Source organism: Lutjanus erythropterus, chromosome 1 (genome assembly GCF_056507025.1).
Source record: "Lutjanus erythropterus isolate fLutEry1 chromosome 1, fLutEry1.hap2, whole genome shotgun sequence".
Taxonomy (NCBI): domain Eukaryota; kingdom Metazoa; phylum Chordata; class Actinopteri; order Lutjaniformes; family Lutjanidae; genus Lutjanus; species Lutjanus erythropterus.
Genome location: NC_139317.1, coordinates 1,683,326 through 1,697,840, shown reverse-complemented (window position 1 = coordinate 1,697,840; position 14,515 = coordinate 1,683,326). Strand labels below are relative to the sequence as shown.

The 14,515-nt window shown below is 38.2% G+C and overlaps 1 protein-coding gene across 1 annotated transcript in view; it reads left to right on the top strand.

Moving 5' to 3' along the window:
* large2 (LARGE xylosyl- and glucuronyltransferase 2) overlaps positions 1 to 14,515 on the top strand; it is a 111,513-nt gene that overhangs the window by 65,696 nt on the left and 31,302 nt on the right. The gene's annotated exons all lie outside the window — the stretch shown is intronic.

The window sequence follows — 14,515 nt, the reverse complement described above, 5'->3', positions numbered from 1 at the left end:
AATCAATTAATTGCTTTGCATATTTTTTTAAATAAAAAATGTCAGCAGATTAATTGATAATGAAAATAATTGTTACAAGAAAGATAAAAAAAAAAAAACAGACACCCGTGCGCTCCACCAACTGGCAAGACTGACACTATTAATTAATTAACTAATTAATTGATCAATTATTTTTAGTAATTTCTTTAAGAGAAAAAGTTTAACTTCTCTGATTCCAGCTTCTTAAATGTGAATGTTTTCTGGATTCTTTACTCCTCTCTCACAGTAAACTGAACATTTTTGATTTTTGAACAAAACAAGACATTTGAGGACGTCATCTTGGACTTTAGGAAACACTGATTAATATTTTTTATTATTTTCTGACATTTTATGGACTAAACAACTAATTCATTAATTGAGAAAATAACTGTCAAATAAAAAGTTATGTATATAACTAGGGGTGTCACAATTTCAGTTCTAAATTGAAAATGGATCAAAGTGAAAAGCAGTATCAGTGATTCTCACAGTAATTTTTTCTCTCTTCATACAGAAGAAGAACAACACAAAGATGGCACAGTGTAACTTCCTGCAGCCTGCAGCTGAACTTCTCGCTTCTCTTTTTAAATAAGAATTTGAAAATGTAAATGACAGTTGTCAGGGAATAAACTGAATGATCTGCTAATCGTTACAAACCAAAACTCGAGCTGTCATGGAAAAATGAAATCAAATCAAATCGTGACCTTAAATTCAAACGTCAAATCGAATCACAGATTTGGAGAATCATGACACTCCATGTTTAACTTAACTTACAAACCATCATCTTTACCTGAACTTAACCAAGAAGTTTTAATGTTCATCATGTGACAATGAAAGTATGAATCCAGTGTTTGTGCTTCCACTGAGACACCTGGACATCAGATTGTGTTCGTCATGACGGAGCCACAACTTACGGTTCTCACTGCATGAACGGTCAGAAGTGTTTGAATTCAGCACTTTGTGCTTGTTCATTAATTAAAGTGCTTTGTGTTCTCCACTGGTGAGAACACTCAGCTGTTCCACCTGCCTGCACACAGTTGTTGAACAAGTTTAGAAAGTAATTTAGGCCTACATATTTCTTAAATATGTTCCCATATGTTCTGAATATGGTTTTCCGGGTTTTCTGTTTCATGAGGCATAATTTAGAAGTGAAATCCTGGGAATCTCGTTTCCCGGGTTCATTGCTTCATTATCCATCCAAAATATGTTGTTGGTTACATGAAGATGACAACATTTCATATCAAGACGTGTTGAGACGATACCAGTCAGTCCAGTGTCCTGGCAGTTTGTGAAACAGTCACATAATTAAATCTACTGATTCATGTATGGACACAAGTTTTCCATTTTATTGTGATACAAGGTCCACTGTCCAGGTTTTCCAGAGCTTTTAACCGTTGCTTGGTGACACTGGAGCTTTTGTGGCCCCTGGAGTTGTGAGGACAGCAGCAGTTTGTTCAGTTATCAAAGTCCTGTTTTATCCAGAGTCTGTGTACAAACGGTACTAAGAGCTGTGCAACAGTTTAGGAAACATTTCCTTTCCATCGAGTATCAGACTCTGTGAAGAATTGAAATGTTGCTTACTTAGATTCCCTTCAGTTAGATCACACTGAATAAGATTCCTCTGAAATTCTTCCTACGTCAAACACCAACTCTGCTTCCAACAAAAAACAGGAATGACCAGATTTTACTTTGAAAGATGTTTTTCTTCTAATCAGTAATTTCCTGACTGATATTAAAAATATAATTTCATTTTACTTTGATGAAGTTCTTCTACAGTTGCTCTTCTGGTAAAACTGCATTAAACATTAAAGCATTTTGGTTAATTTCAAATGGCAAAAAAGTTCAGAATGAAGAATCAGATAAAGTTTTAAAACTCAGAGCTGAAATAATATTAGTGCTGATGTTGAAAATCTGGAATGGTACCCAGAACTAAGAAGTGAATGTTGTTAATCTGCATCCTCTTCCTTAGAACCATTTGATAAGACAATATTATCATTTATTAACTTTTAAGATCATTTAATGACAATATCATCATATTTTGTCATTGATTTCACAATAATTGTTTTTTTTTTTCATTTTAAGTTTCATTTTGCAGACATTTCCCCTATTGTGATCAAGAACATTGCACCGTTTGCACTGAAAATCTCTGTTTTTGACTTGGTTTTAAACTGTCTAAAATTTTTCACTTTTAATTTTGTGTTTAAATGAAGGATTTCTTGCAGTTTTATCTTCGTGTGTCCTCACATGAACCGAGAGCTGTAATGTAGACAGGAGTGGGCAGCCACTCACCGGCTGAAGAAAAGGTTTGTTGCTGGTGAAAACCTGCTGCGGATCTCTGATGTTGTTCGGGGGAAAGAGGAGCAGCAGCAGTCGGTCTTTTGATGAGAGTAGAAACATGAAGCAGAGGGTGAGGAGGGAAAAATAGGGCAGGGAGATGCCGAAACTTGATAAACAGCAATGCTGGAGGGCAGAGGATGAGACCTGCCAGCTTTTTTGAAAGCTGCACAAAGCAGTTTTTCCACATGTTGGTGCTGAGTTTTGACACAGAAATCCTGATGGTGATGATGGTGTAGAGAGCAGAGCAGCAGGTCTGATACCGAACGTTAAAACGATGAGAGATGAGAAAGATCTGGAGGTTTAAAGTCCAGTCATTGTGAGATATGAGACGGCTTTCACTCACTCTGCTGTGTTACACCAGAACTCAGGATCAGCAGGTCACTGTTCTGTTTTTCTGTTTTTAAAACGGCACCTTCTTCTTGCAGCTTCAGATTGCTGGTGAATTTTTGGACAATATCAGGGCAAACTGAGTGATTCAGTATTGATTTATCATACAATTGATTACTGCTTGATTGTTTCTGAGTTTCTTTTATTAGTGGGTGGGGATTTTATGTGTGTGTTGGCACAGTAATGCTTGGTGTAATTCCAGTTAGACAACCATGATGGATGTCCTGATAAAACAGCAGACATGTGTCTTTGTTGCATGAAATATAGTCTGAGACTCCAGACCAGACCTGGGTAACATGTGGCCTGGGGGCCCCGATGTGGCCCACTGAAAGGTTTCATGTAGCCATCATGGAAATACCAAAAAGTAAAAGTCTTGCAAAGATGGTTAGTAGCATTTTGCTTACCATGAAACTGTTAGACCTTTATTTTGAAAGGGCTCAGTGCTGTGTCCATTGGTAATGATGATGAACCTTATCTTTTATATTAAACTGTAACTTTGTTCACTCAGTGCTGCACATGCATGTTGTTTATGTTGTTCTACTTTTGCTGCTATGCAGCCTGCATGTTATACCGTAAAACATCAAGCTTTGAACATTGTTAACAAAACCAAGACCATTACGTTATTAGAGATTTGGTCATTATTAGGACCTTATATTGTTTGTGTCTGGTCCACAGAAGCCTCATCAATTTCTCTCGTGGCCCCTCATGAAAAATAATTGCCCACCCCTCCAGACAGTTAGTTATTTATTCAAACATTCTCACAAATTGTAATGCCAACATGCTGAGGTTGAGAAGGTAAAATGTCCACTCATCGTAGTTTAGCATGTTAGCATGCTAACATCTGACCTTTTCCTAAACCCAAAACTATAAAGAGTAAATTAAACTGTATTTCTGCTCTAACCTACAAACATTAGCATTACGGCTGAACAATTGTGAAAAAATAGCTAATTGTAATTATTTTGACTGATATTAACTTTGTGATATGATTTGCAATTAGAGGGAACAATGAATTTTACGTCGTTATTCTCATTTTCATTGAAAAACGCATTAAAAGTTCTGACTTTTGCAGTGATCTGCACCAAACAATTTAGAACTGCAGTGATTTGTTGTAATCATTTTTATGACAATGAGTTGTTTGTTCCATAAAGTGTCAGAAAATATTGATCAGAGTCCAAGATGACGTCCTCAAATGTCTTGTTTTGTCCACAACTCAGAGATATTCAGTTTACTGTCAGAGAGGAGGAAAGAAACCAGAAAATATTCACAGCCGAACTGAAATCAGACTTAGGTCAGATCAGATTTAAAAAAACGTTCCAAACTGATTAATCGATTATCAAGAAGTTTCCAAGCAATTTCATAGTTGACAACTAATCGATCAATCAGTTAATCAATAAATCAGTGCAGTGGTTTGGTAGAGATTGCCACAAAATCAGACCTTTAATATATTTTTCAATGACAATGAGAATAATCACGTAGAACTGATCATTCCCTCATCATCATCATCGTCGTCATCATCATCATTGCAATTGCAATATCAGGAAAAATAATTGAAATGGGATATTCTTTCAAAATTGGTCAGCCCAAGTATAAACTGGTCCTCTGAAGCTTTTGTCTCTCTCAGTGTGAAATCAAGGACCAATTATATCAAAAAACGTATCAAGAATTTGTGTTAAAACTCCCAGCTGCAAGTTTAAAGATGCAGCAGCGGCGATACAGAGGGAGAGTTCAACTGATCCCTCAAAATTAGGCAGAAAGCCGACAGACTCTCTCAGGAGGAAGGTGAACCGTGATCTCTCTCTCTTTCTGTGTGTGTGTGTGTGTGTGTGTGTGTGTGTGTGTGTGTGTGTGTGTGTGTGTGTGTGTGTGTGTGTGTGTGTGTGTGACAAACAACACTGAAACAGAGACAAACTCCTCTGCCGCTCTCCTGCTGGGCATGAAAACAGCTTAATTTAAATCATCAGAAGCTGGGAGGATAATTAGATTACAGAGTATAAACACAGAGTGTGTGTGTGTGTGTGTGTGTGTGTGTGTGTGTGTGTGTGTGTGTGTGTGTGTGTGTGTGTGTGTCAGTGTGCCACATGTGAGAAAGTGTGAGGACAGTTTGTTTACACTTGATTTTTTTTTTTTTTTTTACTGCAGGTGACTTTTATGCAAAACCGAATCAGCTTTAATGTCGGTCTTGGCAGCAGTGTGTGTGTTCTGTCAGGACGGGACAACAAACACACACACACACACACACACACACATGCACACACACACACACACACACACACACACACACACACACACACACACACACACACACACACACACCCCCCTACATCTCTCTTCCAGGACATCACAAACATATTTGAACATCCTCCGTGTGTGTGTGTGTGTGTGTGTGTGTGTGTGTGTGTGGGTCAGTGAGGTCAACAGAGACAGAGAGTGGAGTTGATTACTCGTCTCCTCTCTTATCTCCGTCCTCCTCTAATGCAGGAAGCGCAGGCTGCTGATTATTGTCTTAATCAGGACGATCTCCTGTGTGATTAGCTCGGTGCTAAAAAGCCCTTCAGTCTGAATGGGGACGCGGCCTCTGGACCAAAGCACCGCTTTTAGCTCTTAATTGCATTATCATACCGCACGTTCCCCCTGCAACCTGACTGACAGGGTTCACTTGTGCAGAGAGGCTGCCTGCAGGTTTAAACTCAGGAATCAAGGAAACCAGCTGTTTATCAGGAGGTTTCCCTCTAATTCTCTCTTCAGTATCGATCTGTGCTGACCTCACCAGGAGAGGAACCTGTTTACTCACCAGGTTTCCATCCAAATTTAGCACAACAGAACAGAAATTTCATTAAGCCATCAAAAGAACATAGTCTGCACTCCAATCCATGATTGTTACTGAGTAAAAATTCCAACATAAACAGGTCCTAAAATGACTGATATCGTGGAAGCTTTTCTAAAAAAAAATTGTGACGCATGTTGAGATGTTTTTAGGAGAAACAAAGATGTGATTCTTTTTGTGTGTGTGTGTAATTCATTACAAATCAAAGGCAACTTGTTCCAGGGAGAACAAAACCACACTCTGTTCTGAGTGTTCTAAGTAACATTAACAAAAAGGCTCAGAATTACAAAAATTCTAACAAAATAGATTTTATTTGTAAATGAAGAAGTGCACCGGGGGTTATTTCACAAAGAAATCAAATCTTTTTGGAGCTCAAACTGAGTCAAAATAGCACAATTTTATCAAATAAAATCCCACAGAGTGTTGATAAATGTCAATAACAGTGACTAATATGTTCTTTTCAGTACCTGTGACAAAATAATAAAATATAAATGCAAAAAAATATGAAAAATAAAACAAAACCTTGAGTCGGTTCATTGAGATGTACATGTATGACATTTGTGTGCAGGACTGCTGTGATTGGTGGAACTCATGGGAAGCTACAATGATTGGTCAGATTTGCAGAAAAGTTGGACAGAATTGCAGCGTCACACAGAATTCACGGGTTTGTGTGGGACTGATAAACATCAGCCTGGTGATGCTGGTCACACTGCCGTGACAGATCAAGTCGTCCACTAATCAGACGATTGGCTGGAAGATTCCTGGGTCCTCCGGTTTGCATGTCAAAATGTCCCCCGGCAAGACACTGAACCCAAAACTGGTCTGTGCCATCAGTGTGTCAATGTGTTTGTGTGTGAACGGGCATTAGATTATCCTCCTAATGAGCAGATGAGCAGGTTTGAGTCTTGCATGGCAGCTTCTGCCATCAGTGTGTGTGTGAATAGAAGCAAGAATGGAGATATTTAAATGCAGGACATTTACAAAACACTGATACCAGGAACCAAAAACCAAAATGAGCATCAGCCACATATCAAATACTGGTAAAATATATTCTGTCCCTTTTAGATTCACTTCACTCACCATCAGGTCACTAGCAGGATTCAAAAACTTTTTTTTTACCCCCTGCGACATCAACAATCCTGGAATCAATAAAATATTTCTGACTCAGATTATTCCATATATACCTTCCTTTTTATTTTGCCAAACTCACAGAGATTCAGTGGTGAGGGACTGAAGATGAACAAACATATTCCACTATGTCTTTAAACCTGTGGGCTGAAATGTCTTTGCCTTGGAATTTGGTGCAGATATTCATATTTTCCGTCACTGGACCCTGTGATCTTCTTTAAACTTAAAGCCCTTTTCTTTATGCAGTAAACTTTTACATGGAGCCTCCTTCACTTTCACCTCAGAAACTTTTACTCTAATTTAGTTTGTGTCTGAATGAAAGTCACAGGATAGCTGTTTCAGAAGTGGGTTGGGTGGTCATTCTCTGTGTTATCCTTTAATTTACAGCCATTAGACCAAGTTATTTGTTGTTCCTTGGCCCGCGGCGCCGCCCACGCAGCCTCCGCCGTCCCTCCAGTGCTGTTCTCAGCTCTGATTAGATGACCGAGGAGGCTGCAAATCGCCGCAGTCCTCCAACGCTTCCTCCTCATATCGCCGGCCGGCCGACTGACTCTTTTGTTTTTACGGCTACAATTAGAGGCCAGGAGTGTAAGCGTTTTGTGCGGCTCCTGCAGAATCAACAAAAGCTGCCTATTAAACTCCTCTTTAGTGGCCCTGTCCCTCACTTTTATATCCTCGCTGGGTTTATGAGCGTTGGAGGCTGAAAGGCCAAAACACCTCCGTATCCCACAACTCAGACGCCATCTTATTTACAGACTCTGTTCTCTCCTCTCTGGTGCTGTTTCCTCTCCTCTCTATCTCTATCTATATTCTTTTATTCTCTGCTCAATTTCCTATAGTAAGATTTTTTTGTACCTTATCTCCTCTTGTATTTTGTCTTTACTTGTTTTCTTTTCTTTATTTACCCATTTTTCCTCCCTTTTCACCTCTGCTATCATCTTTCTTCATCTATATTTCCATCTTTCCTTGCCCGTCTGTAGTCTTTTTAACCTCTTTACTTTCCTTTCCATCTCTTTTCCAGACATTTCCTCTCCTTTCCTCCTCCTCACATCTCTTCATGCTTTCTCTCTGTTCTTTCCATCTCTTCTTTGCTCACTTTTCCTCCCGTCTCAGCACCTTTCATGGCTCTTAACGACATACAGTGCATACATCAGCCTCACTAATTAACTCATAAATCATCTCAGTGTACTTGGAAAGTTTAAACCTCTGGCAGTGTTGTGGAGATGATTTCTGCTCACAGTTGGATCTGATTTACAGCAGATAATCATGATGTTGAAAATGATATTTAGTTTTATAAAGCTTTTTGGAAATTAGCATTCTGACATTTTATCTGGCCACAAAATACATATGATAAACTTTAGACAACAAAGTTTCATTTGTCTTAAAAGTCACAAAAAGGTAAAAAGTTTTAATGCATTCTGAGCATCATAAAGGCCTGAGGCTTAAACACAGAAACGCTTTAACCTGCAGATCTTATCACCTGATGTAGTGAATTACAGATGAATAGTTCCTGAGTTAATGTTTCTATTCTAACTGATAGTGGAAAATTCAAACTTAAATGTTTACAAGGACACTAAATAAAGAGATCAGATAAAATGTGCAAAGCATTCATCAGAATATAAAAGAAGTTTCCACCTGGTAATATTCAAGTTGGACTCAGGTCGTACGACGGGAAATAATCTTAGCGTCTTTAAATCTTTCTAACAGAGAAGTTTTGTAGAATTAGATTCCTGTGAAGGACTGTTTCTGACTTGTGTGATCCAAACTTTTACAAAAACTCCAGAGTATTGTAAAAACCAAAACTCAGAAGTTTTTGAAAAAAGACAGATGCAGTAATTTCCATATTTCACTGCATGTTCTTATCCAACCAAATATTCTGCTTCACTTTATATTTTTTGGCGTTAAATCCTTTCAGAAACATAATTTTCACTGCGGTCAAAACACATGAAAAGGAGGCACATACTTGTATTAACAGCACCGTAAGTTTCATCTGTGTTGATGAAACTGTTGAGTTGTGTTCATCAAAGAAAGTTGAATAAAAGAAGACTAACTTGTTTCATCCTGTGAATCACTTTATTCAAAGTTCTGATTTCGTTCAAGGATTTTATGTTATTTCTTTTTATGGTGATGACATCCTAAATATAATGACACACATTCAAAGCTTTGCTCTCAATCCTCAAGAGGAGTTTGGAATGTAAAAATTAAAAAAATATGTTTAATAGATATTTAGTACCGCCCTGTTTTTGTACCTTTGATTGTGACTTTAAAGATGATCTGTAGCTGCAGTTACAAAGCAGATCAAAAGTTTTCAGATGGATGAATGAATGTTGTCTACCTCTCAGGCAGCAACTCATTTTCACTTATTTCAAAGTTTATACTTGACCTTATGAAACAGCATTCTGTTCCATAACTTCTTGTATAACTTTAATTACTGTTTAACAAAGAAATTGTCCATTTACTGCCTTTTTCTGAAGCTTGTTTTATGGTGTTTCATGGTCTTCATCAGTGAGAGGAGGTTTTGTGTTATTATTGTTTCTGTTTCATTTTGTTGATTCTGTGAAATATTTCAGTGTTGGGTTCCAGAGCTGGTGGGAAGATGATTACAGATGATTGCAGACAGTCGGGTTGTTATGTTGGCGTCTCGAGCTCCAAAAAGTTCCACCAACTTTTAAAAACTCTAAAAGAAGAAATCTGTTGCAGGAAAGACAACAGGCAATTTCAATACAACAACAAGAAACTTTTGGACTAAAGAATATGGATGCATTCATGAAGGCAAAAATCATATACCCCCCAAAATACTCCCAAGACTAAGAAGCCTTATAAATACATCAGCAATGGCAGTGAAAAGACTAAACTTCACATCAGGGTGGAGCAGAGATTGTGTTTAACTGTGCTGAATGCAGCTCGCTTCTTGGCCACAGACGATGTAAAGTCTAGTCAGGGATATAGAAATCTTCTTACCTTTGCAGAGAGGGGGACAGCTTTTCATGAACATGGAAGAAGTGTCTCTGACAACGAAGGGCAGAGGAGGGCTCCCGTCTTCAGGTGTCTTGCAAGGGTCAGTGGACACGGTCAAATAGGGGTTTCTCATACAGTCTGAGCAGGTACTGGAGTAGCTGGGTGATAAAATCAGTTGGTACATGGTCCCTTCAGTCCTTCTGGCATCATCATGCTTATATTATTCCTTCAAGATCTGCCCTTCGCATCCTCACGCCTGCTGAGACGTTGCACTTGCTTGGTTAGCGTGCTAACTGTAGCTTCCAGCTTGTTTATCTGGGAACTGTAGTCAGTATCCACATGCTGAAGTTCTTGCACCCTCACCTCTGCACGCTGAAGTGCGACAGTTGAGTTTCTTGTCTCATGTTCTGTTTTTCGGAGCGCAGGCTCGTGGTCAGATGTCGCCCTTCACAGAGTCCATCATGGACCCCAGCAGTATAGCATTGTGGGTGCTAGTAGCATTTGTCTCCTCTGTTATCTGAATGGCAGGCTCAGGATGATGCGATGCTTTGCAGCCTCTTTTTGTAGGTCCTTGTTTTGGACGATTATTTGCCATCATGGTCGGTTAAGGCTCAAATTGACTAAGCTATGAAGGTTTCAAAGTTTGTTATGAATTATAACAATTGTATGCAAAACTGTACAATGAAAAGTATATCTAAGTCAGGGTCTCTCTGAACAGTAAGGGGACACCCAAGACCCTGAAAGTTTATCTGCACTTAAATCAGCATCAGTAAAGTTTGGCCTGAGGGTGGCACTTGATCAAAGGTCATTGGATCATTAAATTGATTATCGATCTTCCTCTTGGTAGAACACATTTTGTTTAGTAGATTTTGCATCAATCTTCCTTTTACAGCTCGGTGTTTGTTCTGTGTAAGTGGACATGTCGTACTGTTTGGGGGCTTTCAAGGAGGACAGGGAGTCAACAAAACACTCTTTGTGTCCACAACAGATTTCAAACCAACTGCATGAATCAATCGGCTGTTTTCTTCATGCAGAAATGTCACAAAGTTACTTCAGGAGTCCGTCAAACACCACAGATGGTGATAATAAGCGCACGAACATCTAAGGTAGATTATTTTTTAAATCCAGCTGTTGTTCTGAGTTGTTTCTTGGAGGTTAGTGTGAGGTGACTTTCAGGTGCTGCAGGAAGTTTGCTTGTCAAACAGCGCTGTGTTTTCTGCGTTTTAACAACAAAGCTGATTCAGCTGCTGAGGAGAGAAAAGAGCCGCGACGGCAGAACGTCCTGACAGAGACGGATGGAGCAGGATGGTGTCCTCAGTGTAAACACAGTCCTCTGGATCATTATTGAAGAGATCCAGGCTCACGTTCCTCCTGCAGCCGATGACTGGCGGGTCAGAAAGTTATGTGTTTCTGAAGAACCAGCAAAAAGAGATTCTCTAGAGTCACCAGCTCTGTTTTCATCCTTATTTTCTTTTAATTATTTCTATTCTTTAAGCCAGAGAGGCAGAAAGTGTGCGTCTTTGTCTGAACCCTCTTGGAACGTTTTGTTGAAGATGTTTTATTAAATCTCTGAAGGTTGTTTAGTCTTTTCTCTTCAGACTCTTATCTGCTCTCCACAGATTCCTCCAAACTGCTCTCAGAAATGATAAAAACATTATCTAAAGGTCGTAAAGTGTTTGTCAGATACACAAGGCCAGTCGGTTCAAGAGTTTTGTTTGATCTGTTCAAGTTTATGAAATAGAAAACAGGAAAGAACGTGATATAATTTGATGTAAGTCCTTTTGTATCGTTCGTCTTCACTGCATTGAAACTTTTCTCATGTAGAGAATTAGTGAAGTAATTTCAGAATAATTTCCTTTGAAAATAATTCTTATTAAAAGTGAAATGCTGGAGATGCAGAATTCAGTCGGTACGTTTCTAATTAGTTGATTCCACTTAGTTGCTCGGTATCCTGGAGTATCTTTGCATTCGGGCAAAGGAGGTCAGCTGAACGTAGAAAAATATGAAAATTCAACACTTTCAATTCAGAAGTTTCCAGTAATAAGTTAATAATGAATAAATGTTTGCTTTGGTTTAAATGGAGCAGAGAAATTTGTCTTGAGAGGAGCTCAGATAACTGCCTCAGGAATTTTATTTTCTCTACAACAAGAGACAATTTACATAATTATTTCCAGGAAACTTTCTTGAAACTGAACACAAAATTACAGACTCATAAAATAAATTGTCACTGAAAAATGTGACCATTTATTTTGTCAGATCAGGTTAAACCAAAGAAAACGGTTTGTTTGGCAGCAGGTCTGGAGGTTTCAGTCTCGTCACATGATCTTCCTCAGTTCAGTTTGAGTTTTCAGTTTTCAGTTCAGCTTTTAGCCAACATGGAAAGAAATGATCAGAACATCTACCATTCCTGTGGTGAGACGTCAAACTATGCCCCTATCTGTAATTATATTTTAGATATCCATAAATTATATTCTCACCAGTCAGAAGGATAATTAAAGACATCCACAATTACATTCTTACTTTTATACATTTTATTTCCAGATCCGTACATTTTCCTTACTGTATGTGTCAAAACTAAATTTAAAATATCTCAAAAACTTTAAGAAATAAATGAGAATCTAAACATTTAATAACTTGACTAAAGAACATTTCACATATTCACAGTCATTCTTCCTAAAACAAATGATATCACTTTTGTCATTCATGTGTATTCTTCTTTTAATTTCAGATTTTCACATTTGCATGTTTGATATCAATAATGAACATTCTGGATATCTGCAGAAGATTTCTAACCATGAAAAGAAAAAAAAAACATTTCAGACATCTACGATCCAAATGTTACCAGTCAAAATTTTAATTTCAGACATGAACTAGAGCCTCCTGGGTAAAAGTCTGTCACCTGACGGATCAGCCGCTAATCAGAAGAAAGTGATTTGAGTCGTCCATGGCCTTTAGAATCTCTGTCTGTTTATCCACGACATTTGTGTGTAAAATAACACAGTTTCTTTCTACATCTGTGCAAAATTTTGATTAATTGTTCAAACCATGGGATGTGTTTAATGCAAAATGTGTTGTGTTGTGTTGTGTTGTGTTGTGTTGTGTTGTGTTGTGTTGTGTTGTGTTGTGTTGTGGTGCAGAAAAGTCCTGGCCTACACATCATATTTTCACAAACATCTTTGTTTGGTGTAGATCCTTACAAAAATCACACCATAATCACACCTTCTCAAAATCACTCAGTCCTGTATGGATTAAATAGAGTGAAATGACAGATGAAAAGCAAAATAACCATCATGATTACACGCTAAAAAACTTTGTTGTGTTATTCATACACTGTTCTGTGAGACCAGACTGTGAGTTCTCATATTTCATGTATGAAATATCAGAAAAGCACATGTACTTTTATCATGTAGTTATCAGATGGTAAACAGGTGAAATTTGTGATGAAAACCACAGGACATTGTTAATATTTAGTTGTTTCTACAGTCACGGTTACAGTTTGGTGAATCCTTCGTTAATCTTAACATTTGTCCCTCCTCAGCTGCCATAGTCTCAGACTGAAGCGTTCCAGCTCTGTATTTATCTGACAGAAAGCAAATGAAACTTGTTGACTGTGTGTGTGGACGGAGCTTAAAGTGTCCTTTCTGCTCTAAACTCACTCTGCTGTTTTCTGTTGGCGGCGTCTCTGCTCTTGTTTCCTTCAGGCGTCTGTCTAATTAAAGTGGGATTAATGAATCACATTGTAAAACAAAGGCAGAGCTGCCGCTTTAATCAGGCTCACACACACACACACACGCACACACACACACACACACACACTGACACAGGGAGGTTTTGCAAAGCTGCTGCAGCTTGTTTTGGATTTTGTTCTTTTCAGGTTTTCCATGTTTCCATGTTACAGACGTGACACTCATTGATCCTCTGCATCACTTCACTTCAGCTTCATTACACTTCAACTGTTCAGGAGCTTTTAGTGACACAGTGACGCCCAGAGAGCTGAAACTGGAGCAGTTTGTTTTAAACACCATCTCATTACATTCTCATCAGTTAGTTAGTCAGAAAATAGATGTTTCTTTTCTTCAGTTTTAAATTTTGTGGATGATTGACGATTTGGTAAAAAAGTCATATTGCAATTATTTTGACTGAATGGTGATTAAAATATATCATCCAATTCGTGGAAATGATCAGTTTTGCATTACAATTTTCATGTTTCCAAAAAAAAAAAAAGCTGATGATTTCAACCAAACAAACATGCTTTCTTTCATCTGGAGAACAAACATCACAGTATTGCAAAAGTTGCAATTGGGTTCTGTGATTTTATTGCACTTGCAGTTGGATACATAGACAATAGACAAATAGATAAATAGAATCTCTGCTGAGTGGACAAAGAAACTGAATAAAAGGAAATATGTAGTGTAAGGATCAGATTTATTCAAACCAGTGCCATCATTGATTCTTTATTTATTCCAGATCTGATTCTCAGTCTCATCTGTCATCTTCTAAAATGGATGAAAGGAGAGATTATGTTTTCATTTTCTTTTAGGTTTACTTCATCAAATAAAAAATCCAAGACCAAAACAAAAATCATATCATCATCTTCATCTTTGTGCAAACAAGTGCTGGTGTTATGCACAATAACGCATCCCTGCCAAATAATGGATCCCATAGCAGAGGGTTCATTTCCTGGCAGACCGGTGCCAGATACACCGAACTGAGTGTCTTCACTGTCCCCCTCAGACCTGAGTAGAGTCCTGTCTTTATTAGGGTCTGCTCACTTTGACCATTTCAGACCACAGGTCTAATTATCCTCCACTGTGTTTGGATCAGCTCTGATGTCTTTTAGATCATGTTTTAAAATTAATTTCTGCG